General features: G+C 37.6%; 1 pseudogene; it reads right to left on the bottom strand.

The window, feature by feature from the left end:
* Positions 1 to 23,384: 23,384 nt before the first annotated feature.
* On the bottom strand, positions 23,385 to 23,483 carry LOC127117150 (uncharacterized; annotated as a pseudogene).
* Between the last annotated feature and the right edge of the window lie 3,201 nt (positions 23,484 to 26,684).

The following is a 26,684-nucleotide window of genomic DNA, read 5'->3' on the forward strand; positions in this document are numbered from 1 at the left end:
TGTTATCTTTGGATTATAAAATATTAGAAATTGAAATGAATGAGAACCTCTGAAAGGGAAAGGGGGGTTTTTTTATTAGTGTGCTCGCGAAGATACAGCAATCTCCTGCCTACGTATCCTTATGGTGCAATAAGGAAGTCAGAGCATTCGTAGTTTGGGGAACTACGGTTGGTGGGTGTCTTTTAGTGAACAACTGTTTTAAATCGTGTTCTAAAGGCTAAACGTTGGCTTGTCTACTCTCGGCGAAGGCTTAAGCATTGGTTTGTTATGCGCATTAGAAAGGATTAACAATGTTCTTTCTGAAAAGAGTTTTGGTCACACGGGGGTGACAAGTTGAATTAATATGTTGGATGTTTTGATTGGTTGAGATGTTTTTTGGTCGGATGACGATTACTCGGATGGTCGAGTAAGACAACTCGTATCCTAACAGTCAGGAAAGGGAATAGAAGACTCTAGACCGCTTTCTGTTTCATCCTTAATTGTAAAAGGATTTAATAATAATTAAGGTGTTTTTGAACGGATGACGAATACTCGGATAATCGAGTAAGACAACTCATATCCAAGCATCAGGAAAGGGAATAGAAGACTCTAGACCACTTTCTTTTTCATCCTTAATTATAAAAGGATTTTAATGATGATTAAGGTGTTTTGAATGGATGACGAGTACTCAGATAGTCGAGTAAGACAACTCGTATCCTGATACTCGGGAAAGGGAATAGAAGACTCTAGACCACTTTCTGTTTCATTTGAGTGATTATGAAAATAAGTTTATGTATGGTTAATGTATTTTAGAATAAACAACAAGTACTTGAATGACTAAGTAAGACAACTCATATCCAAGCATTTGAAAAGAGGAATTGAAAACTCAAGACCATCTCCTTCTTTCATATAGTTTATTATGAAATGATTTGATTAATTTATTAATTTACGGAAAAATGACAATTGTCCGTCTGACCGAGTAAGAAAACTCGTATTCAAACAATTGAGGAGAGAAGTTGAAAACTCAAAGTCATCTCCCTTTTTATTTTGTTATTATGAAAATAATTTGATTTAATCTTGGTTTGGAGGTTTGTAGAGAAACTACAATTATTTGACTAACCAAGTAAGAGAACTTGTATTCAAATAATCGAAGAGAAAAAATTGAAAACTCAAAGTCATCTCCCTTTTCATTTCTTATTATTGTAAGAATGTTTTGATTTGCTTAAGTGGATTTAGAAATGATTATGAAACAATAGTGGAAGATGATGATGAAATAAGCCGGTCAATTTTTAATTAACAAAATTAATTGGTTAAGGCTTGATTAAAATGATTAATCAAAGTTAATTAAGATTAATTAACAAAATGATAATCTTGTGTATGGTATGGAAGCAGTGCTCCCCGTAGAGGTTGAGATTACTTCATTGCGTGAGCTTATGGAAGCCAAGTTGATTGAGGCTGAATGCTATCAAACTAGGTTTGATCAGCTGAATGTAATTGAAGAGAAAAGATTAATTTCCATGTGTCATGGTCAGTTATATCAGCAAAGAATGAAGAAAGTTTTTTATAAGAAGGTCAGACCTTGTGTGTTCAGAGAAGGTGACCTTGTGCTCAATAAGATTTTATTGTTTAAACCAGATTCTAGAGGGAAGTGGATTCATAATTATAAAGGCCCATATGTTGTTAAAAGAGCCTTCTTAGGCGGCGCATTGATTCTTACAACTATGGATGGTGAATGTAGCGGGGTTTTCGTTACCTTTAGGTTTATTGACTAAACCAAAAGTCAACATACAATTCGAGTCGCCACCGCACTTTTATTTATCCAAAGGAAAGGCTAAAAAAGTGAACAAAATCCAAGTAAGAAGTTTTTCAAATAAAAAACTAATAAAAATGTCAGAGATCTAGGTAAGGGGATTGGTTATGAAATGGGAAGGTTCTACGCACCCAAAACATCCTTAATACTCTAAGGGAACCCTTTTTACAAAAATGTGTTGTACGTTGGTATTTGTGAAAAGATTTGTGCAAAAGATTGGATGGATGAGAAGAGAATAAATTATATTTACAAATTTTATTTTTTGAATGGATGAACCCATTGCCTACGCACCATCACAAAGGAGGATCAAAACCTCGTAGTTCGTGGTAAAAATTTCAAAGATTGGTGAATTGATTTTAATCAAAAGCATTAAGGTCTTTTGTTATCAAAGGGAGAAAACTCAACCTAAACCAACAATCCACCATGCAAGGAAGGCTTCAACATGCTAGTGAGGGGTTAACCCTATAATAAGCATGGAATGCTTATAATCCAACACTAAGGATGAGGTGAGATTTACATCAACCACTATGATTACTCAAACCTATGACTAATGTTTTTGAAAAGAGTTTAACAAGTGGCCATTGGAACCACAAAACAACTTGAAATGGGTTATTTTTACAAGTTAAATTTATTTACAAAATGAGGTCAAAGTTGGATTAAAGTTTATTTACAATGAGTATTTATGAAAATGGTTTTGAAAAGTCAAAGGCCTAAGGCCTAAGTTTCTAATTTGAAATAAAGTCAAAGTTTTGAAAATGATTTTTGGCTTGGTTAGAGGGGGGAGAGGAGAGAAGGGCTATTCCTAAAGCATACAAAGATAAGAGGGGAGAGATAACCCTTGGAATTCCTTTTCTTGGAGTCATAGAGATGACTCAAGATGCTCCTTTCCTTTGGATTTAGCACACAAAGCAAGCAATTAGTAATTTGAATTCAAGCTCCTAGGATCTCCATTTGGCTTGACTCTTAACTTGGCTACTCATGGCAATGGTCCTCTTTTCCCAATCTTAAGATGAGATTCCTATCACACAAAAGCACACATTAAAAAGCTCACAACATAATAAAGGGAATGGACAAAGAATAAGTTTGAGGAGAAGTCCTTTGAGGTCAACTTTGAATTTTAGCATTCTAAAGGCATGAGGCCTAGTTGCTCTTCAACATATTTTGCATTCTAAAGGCATGAGGCTTAGTTGCTCTTGAACTCCTTTAAGCATGGGTGAATCTTAATTCTAAGTCCTTTCTCCTTTTGTATTTTGGTTCACATCAAAACAAACACAAAACAACAATATATTTATATACAATAATGGGCTCAAATGAGCAAAAGAAAAATGACATAAACATAAAATATGTGCTCAAGTGAGCAAAATGAAAATCAAGATGAATAATGAGCAAGAAATAAATGACATTCAAATTAAATGACAAGAATTTAAAAGCTCAAATTAAACTTAGTAGTTAGTAGAGTTATGTTAGCTTGTCATAAGACAATGTAGCGCTATGTTAAGCAATCGTAAGTGGACTAATATAGTAGCCACACCTATCTGAGGTCGGTCAATAAGAATATAAGCAAAGAACACAAGTTAGAGGGCATGACTAGTAAGCCAAACTACATAAACTTTCCATGCCAAACAAGAGGGGAAGGGCCTTGTATTGACTTTTGGTTATTGGCTTGACCAAGAAGTAACCTATCTTTGACACAAAATAACTCACTTGATCATGGATCAAGTTGAGTTTGGTTTGGATCAAAGAAGATTAAACTTCTATTTGTCAAGACCAACCTCAATACTTTAACTCATTGACCATTGAGGGAAAGAAAAGGATGAAGATGAAAGGGAGGGGGTAAGAAGACAACAACCAATCCCAATTGATCAAGGGATAACTCATCCTTGATCAAATTCATTCATCTCTCTAGGTGATGATCCTTAGGGATTCTCAAACCACAAGATCCAATGAATTTGATCAAAGTTGAATCAATTCAACCTTGATCAACACCAAACAGAAGAGGAATTAATATAACAAGTCAAGAAGTCAATGATATTTTTTTGGTAATTTTTTAATTAAAAGAAAATACAAATAAAAAACAAACAAACAAAGTTGAACCTCAAATTCAATTCAAAACAACTTCAATAAGTCCAATTAAATTTTCATAGGTTCAACATAGTCAAACAAACTTTGACTAATTTTCTCACAAGTTTTTAAAGCCAGAAAGCAATTAAAATCAATTAAAAACAAACAAAAATAGCATAATATGAATTACAATCTCAAATAATCTCAAAACAAACAAGAAATTGTTGAGACTATTTTTCATTGACTTACCGTGATCCATAGATGCTATGAAAATATTTTTGTATTTTTCTAAAGTCAGAAAGCATTTTAAAATAATTAAAATCATTAAAAACCAAATAATTCATGAAAAAATATCAAATGAGGTCACAAAAATAATTAAAAATCATAAGATGAAACTAGATTTTTCAAGAAAAATTTTAAAGTTGGTCTCATATTGTTCTGACCTCATATGAATTTTTTATGAATTATTGAAAATAGAATGAATTAAAAGAAAATAAAGAGAAAATGAAATAAAGCGAAAAAAGTTGAGCCACCGGATCCGTTTCATTAAATGATGTGGCGTGTTACAGGGCCTGGATCTAAGGGTGCATGATGTACTCAAGTCAGCAGCGAAACACAATGAATTAAAAAAGTAATTAGAAAGGATGCACGAGATTAGATCGTGAGGGAGAGATCCAATGGCTGTGATTAGTACACGTGGTGGTGATGGTGGTGGAAACCACCACCTTCTCCGATTAACCAAGCATAATCCGGCCAGAAATTGCAGGAAAACGAATCTCATTAAAAATAAAAAACAAGGGCATGGAAATGAAGCTTATGTGATGTTGATCATCACTGTACCATTAGATTCCTCTCATTCTTCCTATGTTGAGAGAAAAATGAAGGAGAAAATCATAGTGTCCACACGAATTGATCTTGAAATGGAAAATTAAATGCACCAAAAGTTTGCCTCAAGTATGAGGACTTTAGAGAACCACAAAAACACAAGAATACTACATTGAATCGTGAGTTTCAGATCCAAACAGTTTGAGCTTATACCTTCAAAAATGGTGAGTTTCTGGCCATGAATCCTTCAAGCTTTTTGCTCCTTTTTGATCTCTGAATATAGGGAGGATGATTGGCTAAGGAATCTAGCTTTGAAACTCAAATAATGTTGCTGAATTTCAAGCTCGAAAATATTGAAAAAATGGTGAGTGATTCCTTTGGTGAGGGTTGTGGTTTCAATTCAGCAGCATGTGGGATCTCCAAAAGGGTTTTTTGAAATGAAGGAGAGGAAGCCCTTATTTATAGGTAAATGCATCTGATCATCACACTTTGCTCATGTGTATGGGAATTACAATTTTGAATGCATGGGCCTTTGTGGACGTGTGAGAGGCCCATGAATGGTTGAAGGGACTTGCTGAGCTCATATGGAAAACATGTGGTCGTGCACATGGAATGGAAAAGGCTTGCATCTCAAGTTTTAACATAAAATGTTAAAAATACACATAAATGAAGAAAAATATGAATCTCTCAAATGGTAGAACCAAATGACTATTGTGAGTAATGGTTGGAAAGCTCTTGAAATAAGGAATAAAAGTCATGCTAGGAAAAAAAACCATTTGACATGTGAAAATTGATCAAAACTGACTTGGAAAGTTCAAGTGTAAAACATGTTCAAATCACTTTGAAAAAGTCAACCAAAAGTAAGCTTGGTCAAACCCCTCTGACCTCATGTTACAAGCTTCAAATGAAAAAATCTCCAACATTAAAGTTGTATATATTTTCAATATAGTCAATTTATACTCAAAGTTTGCATCATTTGGATTTTCTATGACAAGGTTATGGGCATTTGAAGTTGGGTACTTTTTCAAATTCAATGAATTAGGTCAAAGATGACCTATAATGTTTTGCAATGGAACATGTATTTACTTTAGGATTATCAAAGTATTTCCAAAATACATTTGAAGTAGACATCTCAAGCTTTTCAATGCCTTTGGTCCAACCTCAAAATAATAAAAATTGAGAAAGTTATGCCCTTGGCAAGTTGACCCAAAATTAGGGTTTCGGCCAAAATGACCTATAATGTTTTGAAATGAATGATGACCTTATGAGCTTCAAATGTATTTTTGATGAACATAAACGTTGTTCATATGGTTATTTGGAACATTTTTACTTTAGGGGTAATCTTCATTTGACAAACACATCAAACGTTATAGCTCATTGAACCTCAGTTTAGTTAGATGACTTGACTGGTCAACTTTTTAAAGTCAAACTTCCATTATTGATGAATAAATGATTGAGGGGCCTAAAATAGGATCATATATGCATAAGATGATAAATGAAAGAACTTCCCTTAATTAAATTTGATTAGAGGTTGAGATTGCTTCATGGGCAAGGCACAGTCAAAGCATAGTGAAATTAGGGCTTCCTTGGGAAACAATCTTCAAGCCCTTTGGGTTATCTTGATCAAATTGTCAAATTGAGATACTTGGGAGACATATATGATGATTAGGAACTTTGTGGACCATTGTCATGCTTTTTCTCATCTTCATCTAGCCATTGCATTGGGCTTAGGAGGCTCCAAGGAGCATTGTGGAGCACATGATATCTTGAGCTTCAAAACAAAAAGAGTTAGTGACATATTTTTGTGCTTTTTGTTAGTAATAAAATAAGAAAAGCAATAACATACAATACAAGCATGTTTGGTGATCTCAAATCACTCAAACAAGTCCCAACCCTAGGGTTAAGGAGCCAAACATGCTATGATCCTTGAGGCAATGCACTTGTGCAATAACATGATGCCATGAGGGATCTTAGGGTTAAAATTAGGGTCTTATAGATTCCCCTATTTAAGGTCATTCTAGCCGGATATATGAAGGTTAAAATCTTCGTCTCGACGAGATAGAATGAGCTTAAATAATAGCAAAGAGACGAATTTTGGTCCCTAAGAGACCTCATGATGCAAATGTATGCATGCAAAATAAAATCTTCATGGTGAATAATTGCCATAAAGGAAAAGAAATCGGGAGGAACTGAAGATCCATAGGAGTAACACACTCACTAGGGAGACAGAGACTCTGGGGGAAATAAGGTAAAGATGCGTGAGCAGGTCACGACTTGAAAACTTGCTGGGAGACACGAAGGGATTCCACGAAAATAAATCGATGGAAAGACTCGAGCTGATGCAAAGATGCATGTACTGGGGAATATGCCAATACAGCAAAACTATCCACAAAGGATACATCGGATAAAAAATCCGGACTCAGACAGGGATGTCCACAAAGGACTCAGCTGAGGAAGAAACAACGAGATATTACCGGTTACTGGGTAATAAACTCAGCGAGAGACATGTTATCAAAACACCGGTTACTGGGTGAGAGAACAACACGCTCAGGGAGAAAGAATATCTAAGACTGGTATAAGGGTGAAATATATCAATCATCTGAAACATCTGAGGAGGACCCAAAAGGCACATCTCAAATCAGGAAAATTTGACTCCACAGGGGACAAAAAGTCATAATAGGGAGAAGAAGGAAGGAACACCAGTGATACCGGTTACTGGGTATATAATAGGTGACAAACCAGGCGTGAATTGGGAACATATCCAAGACACTCATCATCCGAAATGAGGGTTGAAAAAGCAAACTCGACTTACAGGATGGACATTCGATTCCACAAGGAAATACGAATCTTACTCGACTGGGGAAGAAAAAGACTTCGACTGAAGAGCGCATAAGATATATTATCTACTACCGTTATATGGGTAAAAACGTAGATAATATACTCACATAGAAGATTATCCGCAACTAGTTACTGGGTTAATAAAGGATAAATCGACTGAAAAGAAAGGACATCGGAATACCGGTTAATGGGTATAAAATGATGACCAATCAGAAGGAGAAACAATCATCACCAAACAAGGGTAAATGAAAGATGACTCGCTAGAGATAAATTGCCCGACAAAAGCAATTATCCAAGAGATATATCACCGGCTACTGGGTGGTATACTCAAAAACGAAGGAATATCGATACCGATTATTGGGTAAAGATAACCAACAAATAGGGGATTACATCTTCCGGGTACTGGGTAGAAAACCACATAAATAAGACTTACAACTACCGGTTATTGGGTAGAAGGCCACAAAATCCGCTGGGGAAAGGATGAACAATTACTGGTTACTGAGCAATTGAACAACTGAACCACAGGGAACTACAGGGGATAACAAGAAAGGAATCAATCTAGGAACAAACTAGAAAGACACAACCAAACAAGACTCAACCCGATGAGGATATAACTCAGGGGAGTAATTCCATCCCGATACACAATTGGGGAGGAAACTGAAACAATAATCATCCACGAGGACATAACTCAGTGGGAAAGAAATAAGAAAAGATAGACATTTTATGCCTCTGGGGCTGACTCTATATGGAGAGATTAGACACGAACATTTGCTTGGGGAAGAACATTTCACCAATAGCGAGAGATAACAAGCAAAGATATATGGCAAAGTATGCATCATGAATATTTGAATACTATGATTATGCATGCATATGCATGATTTGCTCATGCGCATGAGAATTGCAATTTTGAATGCATGGGCCTTTGTGGACGTGTGAGAGGCCCATGAATGGTTGAAGGGACTTTCTGAGCTCATATGGAAAGCATGTGGTCATGCACATGGAATGGAAAAAGGCTTGCATCTCAAGTTTTAACATAAAATGTCAAAAATACACATAAATGAAGAAAAACTCGAATCTCTCAAATGGTAGATCCAAATGACTATTGTGAGTAATGGTTGGAAATCTCTTGAAATAAGGAATAAAAGTCATGTTGGGCAAAACACCATTTGACATGTGCAAATTGATCAAAATTGGCTTGGAAAGTTCAAGTGTAAAACATGTTCAAATCACTTTGAAAAAGTCAACCAAAAGTAAGCTTGGTCAAACCCCTATGACCTCATGATAAAAGCTTCAAATGAAAAATCTCCAACATAAACATTGTAGAGCTTTTCAAGATAGTCAATTTAGACTCAAAGTTTGCATCATTTGGATTTTCTATGACAAAGTTATGGGCATTTGAAGTTGGATACTTTTTCAAATTCAATGAATTAGGTCAAAGATGACCTATAATGTTTTGCAATGACACATGTATTTCCTTTAGGATTATGAATTTTTGTCCAACATAACATTTTAAGTAGACATCTAAAGCTTTCCAATGCATTTGGTCCCACCTCAAAATCATAAAAATTGAGAAAGTTATGCCCTTGGTTGGTCACCTATTATGAGACAAGGAATATTCTCAACTTAAAGCATATCAACTTTTATCAATCTATAAGGGATTTTAGGTCAGTCCACACAAGGGATGACAACCATACAAATGATAAAACACAAATGCTAGTGCCTGATATAGAGGGAACACATCTCTAAAATATCGAGGCAAAAATTTGGAAAAGAAGGGATCATTCACAGATCAACCATATACCAATCATGGATTGCTAAAACTCCGCGGGAGAAACAAGTATGTATACACAAACAAACTACCGGGAATGTATTGGATGAACATCCAAAAATCCTTCTAGGGGAAAGCAATACATAAGACAGATCAATCCACTGCCATCAAGGAGAACTTATCATACCAAACTCTCTGGGAAGCTGATGATGTATTATTCTTTCTGCGCTCGGTTGAGGAGACAACTTGAAAGCTGATGAAGAGGATATAAAGAGCAAGAACGCCAGAATATGAACAAATGTATTATCCTTTGGTGATCATATTATCCTTGGGAAAGCACTGAGGACATTCCACTTATCCTTTCCGTCATTGTGAATGTTCAATTTGTTTAAAACAGTTTATTCATGAAAACTTTATTTTTTTAAAACACTGATATTCATCAATTAAAACATGCAAACATTTGTTAAACAGAAACAAATAAGAGTGCAAAGAATTGGATAAAGGCTCAAATTTATTTAAGAGAATGGTAGTCCGCAAATGGCGAGACTCCATGGATCTTTACAAATTTGAAATTGGTGATATACATGGAAAAGGGCTACATTGAACATAATGACCTTTTCTCCACCAACTCTGAATCCACTGTATTCAAAACTTCAGTTGATGATGACTGAGCGAGAATCTTTGACAGATGACAGTTGTAGAACAAAGTCTTGTCAGGATGCAGTTACTTGCCAAATCCTTAATTTTTGTCTAGATTGCCCCAGGGTGAGGTACTCAATCTAGCGGGATATATATTCATTTTTTATGTCTCTAACTTTTGCCTGGATCGCCCTTTCGGGTTTTCAATCCACCGAGACGCTCATTTTTGCCGAAGCCGCCCTTTTGGGTTTTCAACTTAGCGAGCTATTCTGTTTTTATTTTTTAGGTGAAGTATTTCTTGATTGCATCTGAATTCACAGGACGAGTGAAATCCTCCCCATCCATAGTTGTGAGCAACAAAGCACCGCCTGAAAAGGCTGTCTTAACAACGTATGGACTTTCATAGTTTGGAGTCCACTTGCCCCTGGAATTGGGCGCGAAAGATAAGACTTTATTGAGCACGAGGTCACCTTCTCGGAACACACGAGGCATGACCTTCTTATCAAAGGCTTTCTTCATACTTTGTTGATATAACTGACCATGGCACATGGCAGTTAATCTCTTCTCTTCAATCAAATTCAATTGGTCATAACGACTCTGAACCCATTCAGCCTCAGTCAACTTGGCTTCCATCAAGACTCTCATTGATGGGATCTCGACCTCTACAGGGAGCACAACTTTCATTCCATATACAAGGGAGAAAGGGGTTGCCCCTGTTGAAGTGCGGACGGATGTACGATAGCCATTCAAAGCAAATGGCAGCATCTCATGTCAATCTTTATACGTAACAACCATCTTCTGAATAATCTTCTTGATGTTCTTGTTAGCAGCTTCAATAACCCCATTCATCTTGGGTCTATAGGGAGAAGAATTATGATGTGCAATCTTGAACTCGCTACATAGCTCTTTCATCATCTTATTGTTCAAGTTAGATCCATTATCAGTAATGATCTTGTCTGGCACACCATATCGGCATATGAGTTGGTTCTTGATAAACCTCACAACCACCTGCCTGGTCACATTTGCATACAATGCCGCTTCAACCTACTTGGTGAAGTAATCAATGGCTACGAGAATAAAACGGTGACCGTTTGACGCCTTAGGCTCAAACATGCCAATCATGTCAATTCCCCACATGGAGAAAGGTCATGGTGAGGAAATAACATTCAGAAGTGTCGGGGGAACATGAATCTCATCCGCATAAATCTGACACTTGTGACATTTCTTTACGTATTTGCAGCAGTCAGACTCCATTGTCAGCCAATATTAGTCTGATCTCAACATCTTTTTTGCCATGCCATGTCCATTGGAATGAGTACCAAATGAACCCTCATGGACTTCAGTCATCAACAGGTCTGCTTCGTGTCTATCCATGCATCTGAGCAGAACCATGTCAACATTTCTCTTGTAAAGCACATCACCATTAAGGTAGAAACTGCCAGATAATCTCCTCAAAGTCTTCTTATCTTTAACAGATGCCCCAGGCGGGTAAGTCTGACTTTGGAGAAAGCACTTGATATCATAATACCATGGCTTATCATCTTTCACCTCCTAAACTGCAAACACGTGAGCTGGTCAACCCAAGCGCATCACGATAATCTTTGGGACTTCATTCCAATAATTGATAGCAATTATTGAAGTAAGCGTAGCGAGAGCATCCGCCATCCGATTCTCATCTTGAGGAATATGATGGAAGTCAACTATAGTAAAGAAAATTGGAATCCTCCTCGCATAATCTCTATATGGGATGAGGCCAGGATGATTCGCCTCCCATTCACCCTTAATCTGATTAACAACAAGGGCCGAATCGCCATAAACATCAAGATGTTTGATCCTAAGATCAACACATTCTTCCAAACCCATAACACAGGCCTCATACTCCGCTATATTATTCGTGCATTTGAAAGTTAGCCTTGCTATAAAAGGAAAATGTGTGCCTTGAGGAGTAATAATCACTGCCCCAATACCATTTCCATACTGATTGACAACGCCATCGAACATTATACCCCATCGGGAACCAGGCTCTGGCCCTTCATCGAGCGTAGGCTCATCATGATCTTTCATTTTCAAATTCAGAATCTCCTCATCAGGGAAGTCGTATTGCACAGACTGACAATCTTCAATTGGTTGATGCGCCAAATGGTCAACCAAGATACTACCTTTAATAGCTTTTTGAGCTCGATACTCAATATCATACTCAGATAACAGCATCTGCCAACGGGCAATTCCCAGCTAAAGCAGGCTTCTCAAAGATATACTTGATCGAATCCATTTTGGATATCAACCCAGTTGTATGATTCAACATATACTGGCGTAAACGCTTAGCTGCCCAAGCCAAAGCACATCATGTTTTCTCAAGCATTGAGTACCGAGACTCACAGTCAGTGAAATTCTTACTCAAGTATTATATTGCATATTCTTTCTTTCCTGATTCATCTTGATGACCAAGGACACAACCCATGGAATCATCAAGCACAGTCAAGTACATAATCAATGGTCTCCCTTCAACAGGCGGAGACAGAATCGGAGGCTCGGACAGATACTCTTTGATACTGTCAAAGGCTTTTTGGCAATCTTCGGTCCAATCATGACGTTGATCTTTCCGGAGGAGCTTGAATATAGGCGCACATGTGGCAGTCATGTGGGATATAAATCTTGAAATGTAATTCAAGCGGCCAAGAAAACCTCGGACTTGCTTCTCAGTTTTGGGCGCAGGCATCTCTTGTATTACTTTGACCTTGGCAGGATCAACTTCAATACCTCTCTCACTGACAATAAAGCCCAATAACTTGCCGGAACAGACTCCAAATGTACACTTGTTCGGATTCAAGCGGAGTTTGTACTTCCTCAAACGCTGGAAAAGCTTCAACAAGTGTTCTACATGTTCCACTTCCGTTTTCGACTTTGCAATCATATCGTCGACATACACCTCGATCTCCTTGTGCATCATGTCATGAAACAAGGTAGTCATAGCGCGTTGATACGTGGCTCTGGCGTTCTTCAAACCGAAGGGTATCACTCGATAACATAATGTTCCCCAAGGTGTGATGAATGTTGTCTTCTCCATATCCTCGGGTGCCATTTTAATCTGATTATAACCGGAAAATCCGTCCATAAATGAAAAGATATTGAATTTAGCCGTATTGTCTACCAACATATCAATGTGTGGTAGAGGAAAATCAACTTTTGGGCTAGCTTTATTCAAGTCACGGTAATCCACGCACATTCAGACTTTTTCGTCTTTTTTAGGTACAGGCACAATATTGGCCACCCATTGAGGATATGTAGAAATCACCAGAAACCCCACATCAATTTGCTTTTGAACTTCTTCTTTAATCTTCACTGCCATATCAGGATGAGTTCTTCTGAGCTTTTGCTTCACAGGCACACACTCAGGCTTCAACGGCAAGAAATGTTACACGATATCCGTATCTAGACCAGACATGTCTTCATACGACCAGGCAAAGACGTCGACATATTCTCGTAGCAACTCAATCAACCCCTTCTTAATAGACTCTTCAAGGAGTGCCCCAATCTTCACTTCACGAATGCAGTCTTCAGACCCCAAGTTGACTGATTCCAGATTCTCAAGATGTGGCTGAATGATCTTCTTCTTGCACTCAAGCAGACGGGTAATCTCATCAGGAATCTCTTCAACATCATCTTCTTCTGCCTCAAATATAGGGAACTCAAAGTTGGGAGATGGTGTTGGATCATTATATTCAATGGGTTTGATCAACCTGCATAATGATTTTGAGTATAAAAGAGATTTCAGAATCCAAACAAGGCAAATCATTATGCAGATGAAAAAAAATGATTTTATTCTCTTTTTTAGGGTTTTACGGTGATTACCAATTTAATGCGAAAAGCAAAAATGAAAAATAATTTGGAAAACAAACATTTAACATGCGATTATTGAATGAATATCATTGTATTAACAAATTATGCCAACAATGTCTTCACTTCTCCCTTTGGCATGGGAGAAGGGTTTTTAAACAGGAATGAACATATTATGTTGACTTATGGATAACTGTTGGAATATCAACAGCGACCCAATTATTGCAGATCCCGCTAGGTATGACAAAGTTGCTGAGGTCTTCCTCTTCGTCTTCTTAAATGATGGCAGCGGCTTCGTGATCTCCATCGGTGTGGATGAAACCTCCACTCTGAAACAACCCAAGATCATTAGAAGCATCGAAAGAATACCATATACCAGCCCGGGATTTATTATCTTCCATCTTTATCATTTTCCCCAAACCACTAGTTGCGCCACGCTCGATGGCCAACTTTGCATCATTATAGGAGACAAATGAAGAAAGTCCTTTCCTAGAAGGCTCAGCAATAGATAAGGCTTGGAATGGAGTTCCAACCTCATCCTCAGCATCGATGTAGGAAAAGGGAGATAAATGGATGACCAAGAGAGCCTTCTCTCCCCTATCACCACCAACTTCTTGTTCTTGACGAACTTCAACTTTTGGTGTAGGGTGGATGTCACGACGCCTGCCTCGTGAATCCATGGTCTACCAAGTAAACAACTGTACGACGGATGTATGTCCATAGCTTGGAAAGTGATCTGGAAATCACTAGGTCCAATTTTGATCGGGAGGTCTAATTCACCGATCATGGTCTTGCGCGATCCATCAAAAGCTTTTACTACCACTCCACTCTGCCTCATGGGAGGCCCCTGATATGAAAGTTTGGCGAGAGTGGACTTTGGCAATACATTAAGTGATGACCCTGTGTCCACCAACATATTGGACAGGGCATCGTCTTTGCAGTTCATAGAGATATGTAAGGCCAAATTGTGGTCTTTTCCCTCCTCGGGAAGATCATCATCGCAGAATCTCAAATTGTTGCAGGCGGTTATATTCGCAACAATGCTATCAAACTATTCAATTGTGACATCGTGATCCACATATGCCACGTCCAGCACCCTTTCCAACGCTTCACGGTGTGGCTCTGAATTCATCAACAAAGATAGGACAAATATCTTTGATGGAGTTTGAAGCAACTGCTCCACAACGTTGTACTTGGTCCTCTTGATGAGCCTGAGCATCTCATCACCATCCTCTCTCAATATGCCAGACTGGCCAACTAGGATAGGAGCTACTTCAGGTGCTTGATTGGACGTAGACGCTTGCACATTTACAACTTGCTTTTGAGCTTAGAGCAGAGACTCCACTAGAGCAGATAATCGGCTAACTTCTTCTTTGAGTTCTCTATTCTCGTTCTCTAGTTGTTCGGCCATTGCTTTGATGTTTGCGCGAGTGCGGTATGGATGCGTCAGCTTGTCTTCAAAATAACTGAAGAGCAAAGAGTTAGACCATTGTATCAAGAGCTCGGAACCAAAACCTGCTTATGCATATGATGTATGCAATGCTCGTGCATATGCTTTTATTTTTTTTATCGGAGGAACTTTATAAGGATCTATTTGCAAATATTTTGAAAATATTGAACTTTTTGAGACATATGTGGAATACTCATAGCAATATAATATTTGGAAACATTTTACACCAAAGAAGTAGTACAGTCTCGGTAACCAAATACAATACAAGAGAAAAGGAGAATAAACATACCATGGAGCCCTAGAAGCAGTCGTCTAAAGCCTTCGAGATCGGAAGATACTTCACACGAAGCTTCTCCACCTCTCTCTCTCATAAGCTTCTTCCATGTCGGCATTCTCCTTGGCGAGCTGATCATATCTCTTCTTCCAAAACCTAAACGAGTGAGACAGGAGAGAAGTAACCACATCATCGGGCTCATCAATAACCTGATGCTCTAGAAACTCGATTAATGCATCCTTATCCTTGAGTTGCTGAAGAAGCTCCTCACGCTCACGAACCTAAGCACTGTCTCTCAACTCCTCTACTCCTTGATTAGGGAGGGTTGAAGGCCCAACCATAACCACAGGGGTAGGTCTCGGATACTCATACGAGATGCGATACTCGAGGGCTCTCTTCCTTACCCAAGAGGTGTAAGGCTCCAAAGCAACACAGTTCCTCGGACCAAGCTCATTCCTCCTTTTCCTATGAACCTTGCGCCAGGCGTGGACCATCCTATCCTTCAGGTTTTGGGGATCTTTACCCTCTTGAAAGAATAAGCCTTTCAACGAAGTGTGTTAGGTTTATCCTTTAAGGGGAACCCAAGCTGACGGCGAGCCAAAGCAGGGTTGTAGTTAATTCCACCACATGTACCAAGAAGAGGTACATTGGAGAACTCACCACAAGAATCAATAATCTTAATGCAATCATAAACATGATTATACCAAGAGATATCATCATTAGTGAGAGACATAAGTCTCGTGGACCACCGTAGACATCCCTTGTTCTCCTTGAAGGCAAGCGTCTGAGGCAAATGCGAAATAAACCACTTGTACAACAGAGGCAAACAGCATACAATGGAACCGCCACCCTTTTCATTCCTCATATGCAAAGATAAATAAGTGTCACCCAACAGAGTCGGGACGAGATTAAGAGAAGAGAAAATCCTAATAGCGTTCACAACCACGAAGTTGTCGATGTTGGGAAATAACACTAGCCCATAGATGAGAAGTACAAATATGGCTTCAAAAGCTTCCTTACTCATGGCCTTCCTAAACAAGGTAGCTTTTGCAATCAGAAAATCAGACGAGAGACCTTGAATTCCACCCTTGGTAGTCATATTGGCAACAATGTCGGATACCTCCACGTGAAACATGTCAGCAATCTCTTGAGAAGACAGAATCTTCTCCAAACCACTAAACGCCAATCGGTCAAGAATAGGTATACCCACATGATAAGCGTACTCCTCCAATGTAGGCAAAAGCTGGAAATACGGAAAAGTGAAGCACTGATATAGAGGATCGTAGAACTACACCAACACACTCATCAGACCCTCATCCACCTTGGTAAAGAGAATAGCTAGAAGCTTCCCATGGCGAGCTTTGAACTCCAGGGGCTCTAATACATAAGATGTCAGACGCCTTAACTCTCTCAAGTCGGGTTGTCTAAAACTGTACTTCTTCGTATTCCTTCTTTGCTTATCCATGTCTGAAAATTTGCAAATAGACCTTTTAAGTTCCTTGCAAAAATCTTATTGTCGATGACATGAATGCGGATGAATGCATGGATGCATGGATGCAACAAACACACTCAAGGATCAAGCAAGTCACACCATACAAAGGTCACGGGATGGCTCAAGTCATCGTCAATATCAATCATCTATCTTGGTGGATTAGATTTTACACCATATCAACACCCAAGATCCATTGATTTTGAGGATATACGAGAACGGATCGACCGCGAATCATGGGTTTATTGTGAGTCACGAGCATGGAGTCTCGGTTAAGAACCACCCAACGGGAGTGTACTACGGTTAAACCTGACAATCATGTTCTAAAAGGTTCCCATAGTCATTATCCCATCTTTCGGATATTATCAGATAAAACGACTACTCGTCCTCCAAAAATATTCTCGAGAGGGACTCTTATGAGTGTAGTATCGCGTAACAATCGCATCAAGTCTTACACTTGAACGACCTTCACACTACGTCCTAAAATAGGCCAAAATGGGCTAGGTATCTAAGGTCATTGGTTTCTAGGGTTCATATTGGAAAGAGTAATGCCTAACCACGACTACTCGTGTGACATTAGTGATCCCAATAAGACTTCCACCAAGTGAATGGACTTACAAGTTAACTTGTTAAGGACTAACTCCATACAAGTCAACAAGACTATGCCATTCTCTTATCATAAGTGCACTCACTGGCGGAACTGAGGGGGGACGTGGGAAGGCCACGGCCACCCCTCAACTTTTTATTTTTTTAATTCATATATATTAAATTACTAAAACATCCTTATTTTAAATTAAAATTAATTTTTATTTTTTCTTTTTCATTCAAAGTTAGGTTAAAATACAGATAAGGTAAAAAAGCTCCTACCTTTCCTTTCTTTCATATATGGGTTTGCTACCGGCACCGGAATCGGAACAGATTAAAGTGATCGGCATCTAACAGGTAAAAAACTTTATTCATTCTTCTTTTATAAAAAGTAACAAATTAAAGTGATTGCTTGATTTGTGTTTTTGAGATTTTTAGGATTCTTCTTTCTTGATGTGTTAAAATAACCTATATGAGGTTTATTAAGCCAATTCATAACACTGTAATTTACAAATATAATTATACACTGTAATAAGGTTTATTTAATCATTGTTGCTGCTAATTTCTAATAGTGAAGTTACCAATATTTGAAAACGGAATAAAGTTGATTAATTAAGTTTATTAATTTTTTTCTCTTTTAATTTTTATGTTCTCTAAATTGATTTTTGGATCTGATATGATATTATAGGAAGAGTAAAGATGAATAATAGGAAAATTGATTCTTTTTTCAAAAGGAAAGCATGTGAAATTGAAAGAGAAGAGAGAGATGAAGAAATTATAATCCCGACATCCGAATCTGAAACAGTTCTTGAGAATCCAACAATTGAAGAGCATCATGGTTTTGAAAATTCTTTGGAACGCAATCCTGGAAAGCGTCCTCTGATTTGGCAATATCCACCAAATCAAGTGGATGTAATACAAAGAGCTTATCTAAAATGGGGTCCATATCAAATTCATTTAGAAAACTATCTTTTGTCCGGTAACGAGGATCATCCGAGAAGGTTTCAACATACTTGGTTTAGCATATTTCCATCATGGTTAGAATATTCACCATCTGAAGATGCCGCATATTGCTTACCATGTTACCTTTTTAGCAAAAAACTAAGTGGACGTCCCGGATCACTTGTCTTTATTTCTATGGGTTTTAGAAATTGGAAGAAAGTTGGGAATGGAAACCATTGTTCCTTTCTTAAACACATAGGGAAGGATCCTTGCTCACCACACAACAATGCAATGAAAGCTTATCAAGACTTGTTGAATCAAGATGGTCATATTAGAAATGTTACATCATCAAGATAAGTCAAACATGTTCATAAATTTTTTGAGAAGCTGATCTTTGTTGTGAATGTTGTTTGCTCTTCTACAAAGCGTCGTGATGAGTTACAAGCTGCCCAATTAGAAGAAATTGCTTATTTGTTAAAGATTGATGAGATTGTAACTGGTAAAGGTGCAAATCAAGTTGGTACATTGAAACGAGCTGAAGATACTCGTTAGGGACCACATTACGATATAATTTCTAGCTTGATAAACATGTATGAAGCAACTTGTTTAGTTTTAAAAAATTTTGCAAAAGATAGAGGGAGTTATGCTACACGTGGGGATGCAGATAATTGTTACAATTACTTGAAGGCATTTGATTTTATATTTATTTTGCACTTAATGAAAGAAATCATGGGAATAACACATATGCTTTGTCAAGCCTTACAAAAAAATCAAGATGTAGTTAATGTTATGAACTTGGTTCGTTCAACAAAACATCTTATTCAAGGTTTGAGAGAAAATGGTTAGGATATATTGTTTACTAAAGTGGTATCTTTTTGTGAAAAACATGGTATTGAGATTCCTGATCTTAATGATGTTCATTCAACAACAAGATTTGGATGCTCCCGTCTTGAAGAGAATCAAGTCACAATTCAACATTACTTTAAAGTTGAAATCTTTTTCACTACCATTGACAAACAGTTACAAGAGTTGAATAGCAGATTCAGTGAGCAAGCAATGGATTTGTTAACTCTTTCTTGTTCTTTATCTTCTAAGGATGGATATAAAGCTTGTAGCATTGATACTATTTGTTCTTTAGTTGAAAAATATTATCCTATGGATTTTAGTGATCAAGAGAAGAAGAATTTGCAATTTCAACTCCAACATTTTCTATTTGTTGCTCGTCAAGCATCAAACTTGAATAATTTATCAACTATTCAAGAACTATGTTCATGTTTGGTTGCATCTGGACAGACTGAAACTTACTTCTTGATTGATAGACTACTTCGTCTTATCATGACTCTTCCCGTTTCTACGGCCATAACTGAGAGGTCTTTTTCAGCAATGGAAATTATTAAGACTAAGTTGAGAAACAAGATGGATGATGGGTTTCTTGGAGATAGCATGACAGTATATATTGAAAGGGATATTGGTGCAAGCATTAGTTCAGAGTTAATTATTGACGATTTCAAGTCACTCGGAACGCGTAAAACATTACTTTAAGATAGTTTTAAGTCATGTAATTTAAATTTTTAATAATTAACTTTGTATTTATTTTAACTTTAATGTTTTATTTAAAATACTATTTACATTTTATTTATAATCTTTATTTTACGTTAGCGGTCATCCCAAATTTTTTTATCTGGCTCCGCCATTGAGTGCACTCGAGTTCGAGTATAGAACTCATCTCACAAGAAACCACCAAGCATACAGGCAATTAATATATCAAGTAATTCATACATTACAAGCAATACATTTGCACAAAAATATGCCACAAATAAATATAAACATACAACACATACAAGCAAAAAGTAGGCTAAACCCACGGGGCTTGGATCCCCAGCAGAGTCGTCATTTTTCTGTAGCCGGGTTTTCGTTACCTTTAGGTTTATTGACTAAACCAAAAGTCAACATACAATTCGAGTCGCCACTGTACTTTTATTTATCCAAAGAAAAAGCTAAAAAAGCGAGCAAAATCCAAGTAAGAAGTTTTTTAAATAAAAAACTAATTAAAATGTCAGAGATCTAGGTAAGGGGGTTGGTTATGAAATGGGAAGGTTTTACGCACCCAAAACATCCTTAGTACTCTAAGGGAACCCTTTTTGCAAATATGTGTTGTAGGTTGGTATTTTTGAAAAGATTTGTGCAAAAGATTGGAGGGATGACAAAAGAATAGATTATATTTACAAATTTTATTGTTTGAATGGATGAACCAATTGCCTATGTACCATCACAATGGAGGATCAAAACCTCGTAGTTCGTGGTAAAAATTTCAAAGATTGGTGAATTGATTTTAATCAAAAACCTTAGGGTTTTTTGTTATCAAAGGGAGAAAACTCAACCTAAACCAACAATCCACCATGCGAGGAAGGCTTCAACATGCTAGTGAGGGGTTAACCCTATAATAAGCATGGAAGGCTTATAATCCAACACTAAGGATGAGGTAAGATTTATATCAACCACTATGATAACTCAAACCTATGACTAATGTTTTTGAAAAGAGTTTAACAAGTGGCCATTGGAACCACAAAACAACTTGAAATGGGTGATAACATGAAATAATATCACATTTTTGGACTTGATTTAATTAAATTATAGTGTTATTTGATTCGATTTATTTTATATTATTCGATATTACTTGGTATTTTATTATTATTTATTTCAGGTAACATAAACTGAAGCATGTGTGAAAAGGAAAGAAAAAGGGTGCAAAAAGAGGATTCTCTAGGAAAAGCATTTCACTAAAGCCCAGCCCACGCCAACTACAAGGAAAATGGCCTGTGACGACCGCCACACTCACTTGACGAGCGTCACGCCCCTCTACTTAGTGTTACGAGCGTAACACATGGTGTGACGGAATATAAATAGACCTCAAGGGATCCAATTGAAGCTCTCCTCTCTCTGCCGTATCTCTCCACGCCGTGCAATATTTTTACAGCAATATATTTTCTTCAGCATTCCATTTTCTCAGCATTTTATTTTCTTTGCTTTTTATTTTCTTTTCTTTGCTAGCTTAATTTACTAAGCATTCAATTTATTTTCTCACAATAGTTTCTACACCGGAAACTATTGTGTACTTTTCACTGGATCTAACCTTACGTCAGATCACAGTATTTTTATTTCCTTGTTTTATTTACCTGTCTGCTCAAGAATTGTGAAGAACAAATCCAACCGACTTGTGGTGGAGTGTTCGAGCATCGAAGCTAGGAACAAAACCAAGATTTCTAGTAATTTACCAGGTTCATTAATTAATTGAGTTATTGTTTTAATTTACATATGCTTTGTGCTGCTGTTTATATATATTGTCTGTTTGATATGGCTATATTTATGCATGATTATTGTTTATGCGTGTTTGCCATGTCCGGCTAATTAATTTAGATATTGGTATGTAAAGTAAGCGGAATAAAGGAATCAAAACTAGTTGGTTTAAATTTGTTTCAAAAATTTAGTCACTCTTTTTATGGTCTCAATTTACAGAGTTAATACCAAAGTTTTTGTACGAGAGTAAAAGACATAAAGAAGTTAAAATCAATAGAACGACAGTTTGAGCTTTTAATTGGACATTGTAAATTGAACATTAACTTTAAATCAGGGCGAAAGCAATTTTTAAAGTTAATTAAATCCTAATCATTTTCAAAAATTATTTTTAAAGGTTAAATATGAGGACGAGAGTTAAGCATTTAAGTTTAATCATATAGTCTAAGTCAACAGAGCGAGAGTTTGAGACGAGGGCGTTTAAACGGTTAGTATTTTCTTAAAAAGAGTTTCTATAGATTCTATTGTTTTCAAAAAGGGATTTTAGATTTAACTAAATAGTGAGAGCGTACGTTAATATAAAGTCATAGTCTGATTCAACAGAGCGAGAGTTTGAGAAAAGACTTTTAATTAATAGTGTCTACTGAAAAGACTTATTTTAAAACTAAGAAACCAACGAAGATTTGATTCCCTAATTACGACGAACTACATACCGATATCCGCGTTATTTAATATTTAATCTAGATCCAATTTTAGTTTTACTTTTCCCCCTAATCATCAAAGGATCATCCGCCTTAGCTTTACGAAGTAACCTTAGAAAAACGGTATATCGATTCATTAAGTCCCTGTGGGATCGATATCTTTTAAAACTACGCGATTAGACTGTGCACTTGCAGTTAATACCCCAATAGACTCATAAAGTCGCGATCAAGTTTTTGGCGCCGTTGCCGGGGAACTTTTATTTAGTCGATATCGTAACTCTTCAGTTACGCTGTAGAGACTAAGGCAATTTTTATTTTTCCCTTGTCTTTCGTTGATTTGTATGCCACACACTCGCTCACAAGGCGAACCGTACTACTTACGAATCAACGACGTTGAACGATATCTCTGAGTCTTACGACGAATTCGGGAGTATCGTGCTGCAAACAATCTTCCTCCAATCGAAATTCCTGATCTCAAAAATCTCCTTCCTTCGCCGATACCCGAGATGGCAGAACCAGCTCGTGCTCTTCGAGATTACGCTGCTCCATCGCAAGATGAGCCGCATTCGAGTATTGCTCCACCCGCAATCGAAGCAAACAACTTCGAACTTAAACCTTCACTGTTGCAGGCAGTGCAACAGAACCAATTTTCTGGAAATCCTACCGAGGATCCAAACCTTCATTTATCCGTATTTGTCCAATACGCTGATACTGTTAAAGCTAATGGTGTCACTTCAGAGGCAATTCGACTTCGTCTCTTTCCTTTCTCGTTAAGAGATAAAGCTAGAAGATGACTTCAGTCTCTTCCTTCCAACTCAGTCACCACATGGAATGAGTTGAAGAAAGTCTTTCTCGCCCGATATTTTCCTTCAAGCAAAACATCTATGTTAAGAGCCCAGATAAATGGATTTAAGCAGAAAGATAACGAGTCTCTTTTCGAAGCATGGGAAAGATACAAAGACATGATGAGACTTTGCCCACACCATGGGTTAGAGGACTGGTTAGTAATTCATACCTTCTATAATGGTCTCTTGTACAACACAAGGTTGACAATAGACGCCGCCGCAGGTGGTGCGCTTATGGATAAACCTTACGCTGACGCTTATCAACTTATCGAGAGCATGGCCCAAAACCATTATCAGTGGGGAAGCGACTGAACAATGGTAGAAAAACCTCAAACAAAAGGGGGCATGTACGAGATAAGTAGCCTTGATCATGTTAATGCAAAAGTGGATGCTCTTGCCCAGAAAATTGAAAGTTTAATTGTATCACCTCCAGCCACCGTGGTTGTCGTAACTCAAAATTGCGAAGTCTGTGGAATTCAAGGCCACACCCCTATAGATTGTCAACTCCTATCAGGAATCCAAGCAGAGCAGGTGAACTATGCTCAAGGAAATCCCTACTCGCATACCTATAACTCAAACTGGAAGAACCATCCTAATTTTTCATATAAAAGTAACAACGCTTTATACGCACCAGGTCAAGCTCCCAGTCAAGCCCCAACTATACCTCCTGGATATCAAAAGCCGACCCCATCTACACCTAACAATAACGTTCCTAGGAAATCCAATTTGGAAATCATGATGGAGAACTTCATAGCTTCTCAACAGCAAACCAATAAAGAATTCTTAAACCAGAATGTACACACTAGCGAACAGATTAAACAACTAGCAAGTAAAGTAGATGCCCTGGCTACCCATAACAAAATGCTGGAAACACAAATCTCGCAAGTAGCTCAACAACAAGCACCTACTGCTGCCCCAACTGGTACATTTCCTGGACAGCCCCAACCTAATCCGAAAGGCCACGCTCATGCAATTATACTAAGAAGTGGAACAGAGGTAGAAGGACCGTCTGACCCAAGGATTGAGAACCAAAACTCTAAAAAGTCAACTGAGGAAGAAGGTAGACCTAAGGAAAAGGAAGAGAGTAATAAAGAAACCGTAGAAAACAAAGAATCTTATGTACCTCCGCCGCCTTACAAACCACGTATCCCTTACCCTCACAGGCTAATTAAAACCAAAGACGCAGGCCAATTTAAGAAATTTGTTGACCTACTGAAACAATTAAACGTCACGATTCCTTTTACAGAAGCTATTACACAGATGCCTTCATATGTTAAGTTCTTAAAAGAAATTTTATCTAATAAAGAGAAACTTGAGGACAGCAAAACCGTTACACTCATTGCTGAGTGTAACGCAATAATCCAGAATATGCCTCTTAAACTTAAAGACCCTGGTAGTTTCTCTATACCCTGTCACATAGGAAAATTTGTCATAGACAAAGCTTTATGCGATTTAGGAGCCGGTATTAGTGTTATGCCCTTGTCCATATGCAAGAGACTTGAAATGGGAGAATTAAGACCAACTAAAATGTATGTGCAATTAGCAGATCGTTCCGTTAGATATCCCGTAGGAATTCTTGAAAACGTTCCCGTGCACATAGGTCAATTCTACATTCCCACCGATTTTATAATTATGGACATAAGAGAAGATGAAGTTACCCTCATTATATTGGGAAGACCATTCTTAGCAACCGTCGGTGCTATCATAGACGTAAAACGAGGACGACTCACTTTCGAAGTAGGAGAAGAGAAAATTGAGTTCATTCTTTCCAAATTTTTGAAAGCACCTGCAATAGAAGACACATGTTACTTCATGGATATCATCGACGAATGCATAAAAGAAACAGAATTAGAAAATGATGATTTGTCTGACTATCGTGTAGAAGACAAACTGAACCAATGTTTAGCAATAACATCGGATCCTACGCAATGCCTTAAGAAACCAACCCTCGACCTGAAAACACTTCCCAAAAATCTGAGATATGAATTCCTAGACTCAGAACTTGAACGAACAGTGATAGTCAATGCAGACCTAGGAAAACTTGAAACCGAAAAACTCCTACATATCTTAAGAAAATATCCAACAGCACTAGGATACAACATCACCGATCTTAAAGGGATAAGTCCTTCTATTTGTATGCACCGCATCATGCTAGAAGAAGACTGTAAAACTTCTAGGGAACATCAGAGGAGACTAAACCCGATCCTGAGTGAGGTAGTGAAAAAGGAAGTAACGAAGTTATTAGAGGCAGGTATCATATATCCTATATCCGATAGCAAATGGGTTAGTCCTGTACACGTAGTACCAAAGAAAGGAGGTATAACAGTGATCCAAAATGAAAAAGGAGAAACTATAACCAAACGAATTGAATCGGGATGGAGAATGTGCATTGACTATAGGAAGCTAAACAAAGCAACCCGAAAAGATCATTTTCCTTTACCATTCATAGACCAGATGTTAGAACGATTAGCCAAGCATTCTCATTTCTGCTATCTAGACGGTTACTCAGGCTTCTTTCAAATACCAATTCATCCTGATGACAAAGAAAAGACAACGTCCACATGTCCCTTTGGTACCTTCGCTTATCGACGAATGTCGTTTGGCTTGTGCAATGCTCCTGCAACCTTCCAAAGGTGCATGATGGCAATATTCGTCGATTTTCTCGAAAAAATCATGGAAGTCTTTATGGATGACTTTTCCGTATGCGGACAAAGTTTCGAAGAATGCCTTGAAAACCTAGAAAGAGTCCTAGAACGATGCGTAAAAGTAAACCTAGTACTTAGTTGGGAAAAATGTCACTTTATGGTACAAGAAGGAATTGTTTTAGGACACATCATATCAAATAGAGGAATTGAAGTAGACAAAGCTAAAATAGAAGTAATCGAAAACCTTCAACCTCCGAAAACTGTGAGAGAAATACGAAGCTTCTTAGGACATGCCGGTTTTTACCGAAGATTCATTAAAGATTTCTCTAAAATAACTAAACCTTTAACCGAATTATTAATGAAAGATGCTGAATTCATCTTCGACAATAAATGTTTAGAAGCATTTCAAATACTTAAACAAGCATTGATCTCCGCGCCCATAATGCAGACCCCGAATTGGAATGAACCATTCGAAATAATGTGTGACGCAAGTGACTACGCCGTAGGCGCTGTTCTAGGACAACGAAAGGATAAAAAACTTCACGTCATATATTATGCGAGTAGAACTCTAGATGAAGCACAAATGAATTACGCCACGGCCGAGAAAGAACTTTTAGTAGTAGTATTTGCACTAGATAAATTTCGTTCCTACTTGGTCGGAGCTAAAATAATCGTTTACACTGATCACGCTGCCATTAAGTA

Source organism: Lathyrus oleraceus, chromosome 1 (genome assembly GCF_024323335.1).
Source record: "Lathyrus oleraceus cultivar Zhongwan6 chromosome 1, CAAS_Psat_ZW6_1.0, whole genome shotgun sequence".
Lineage (NCBI taxonomy): Eukaryota > Viridiplantae > Streptophyta > Magnoliopsida > Fabales > Fabaceae > Lathyrus > Lathyrus oleraceus.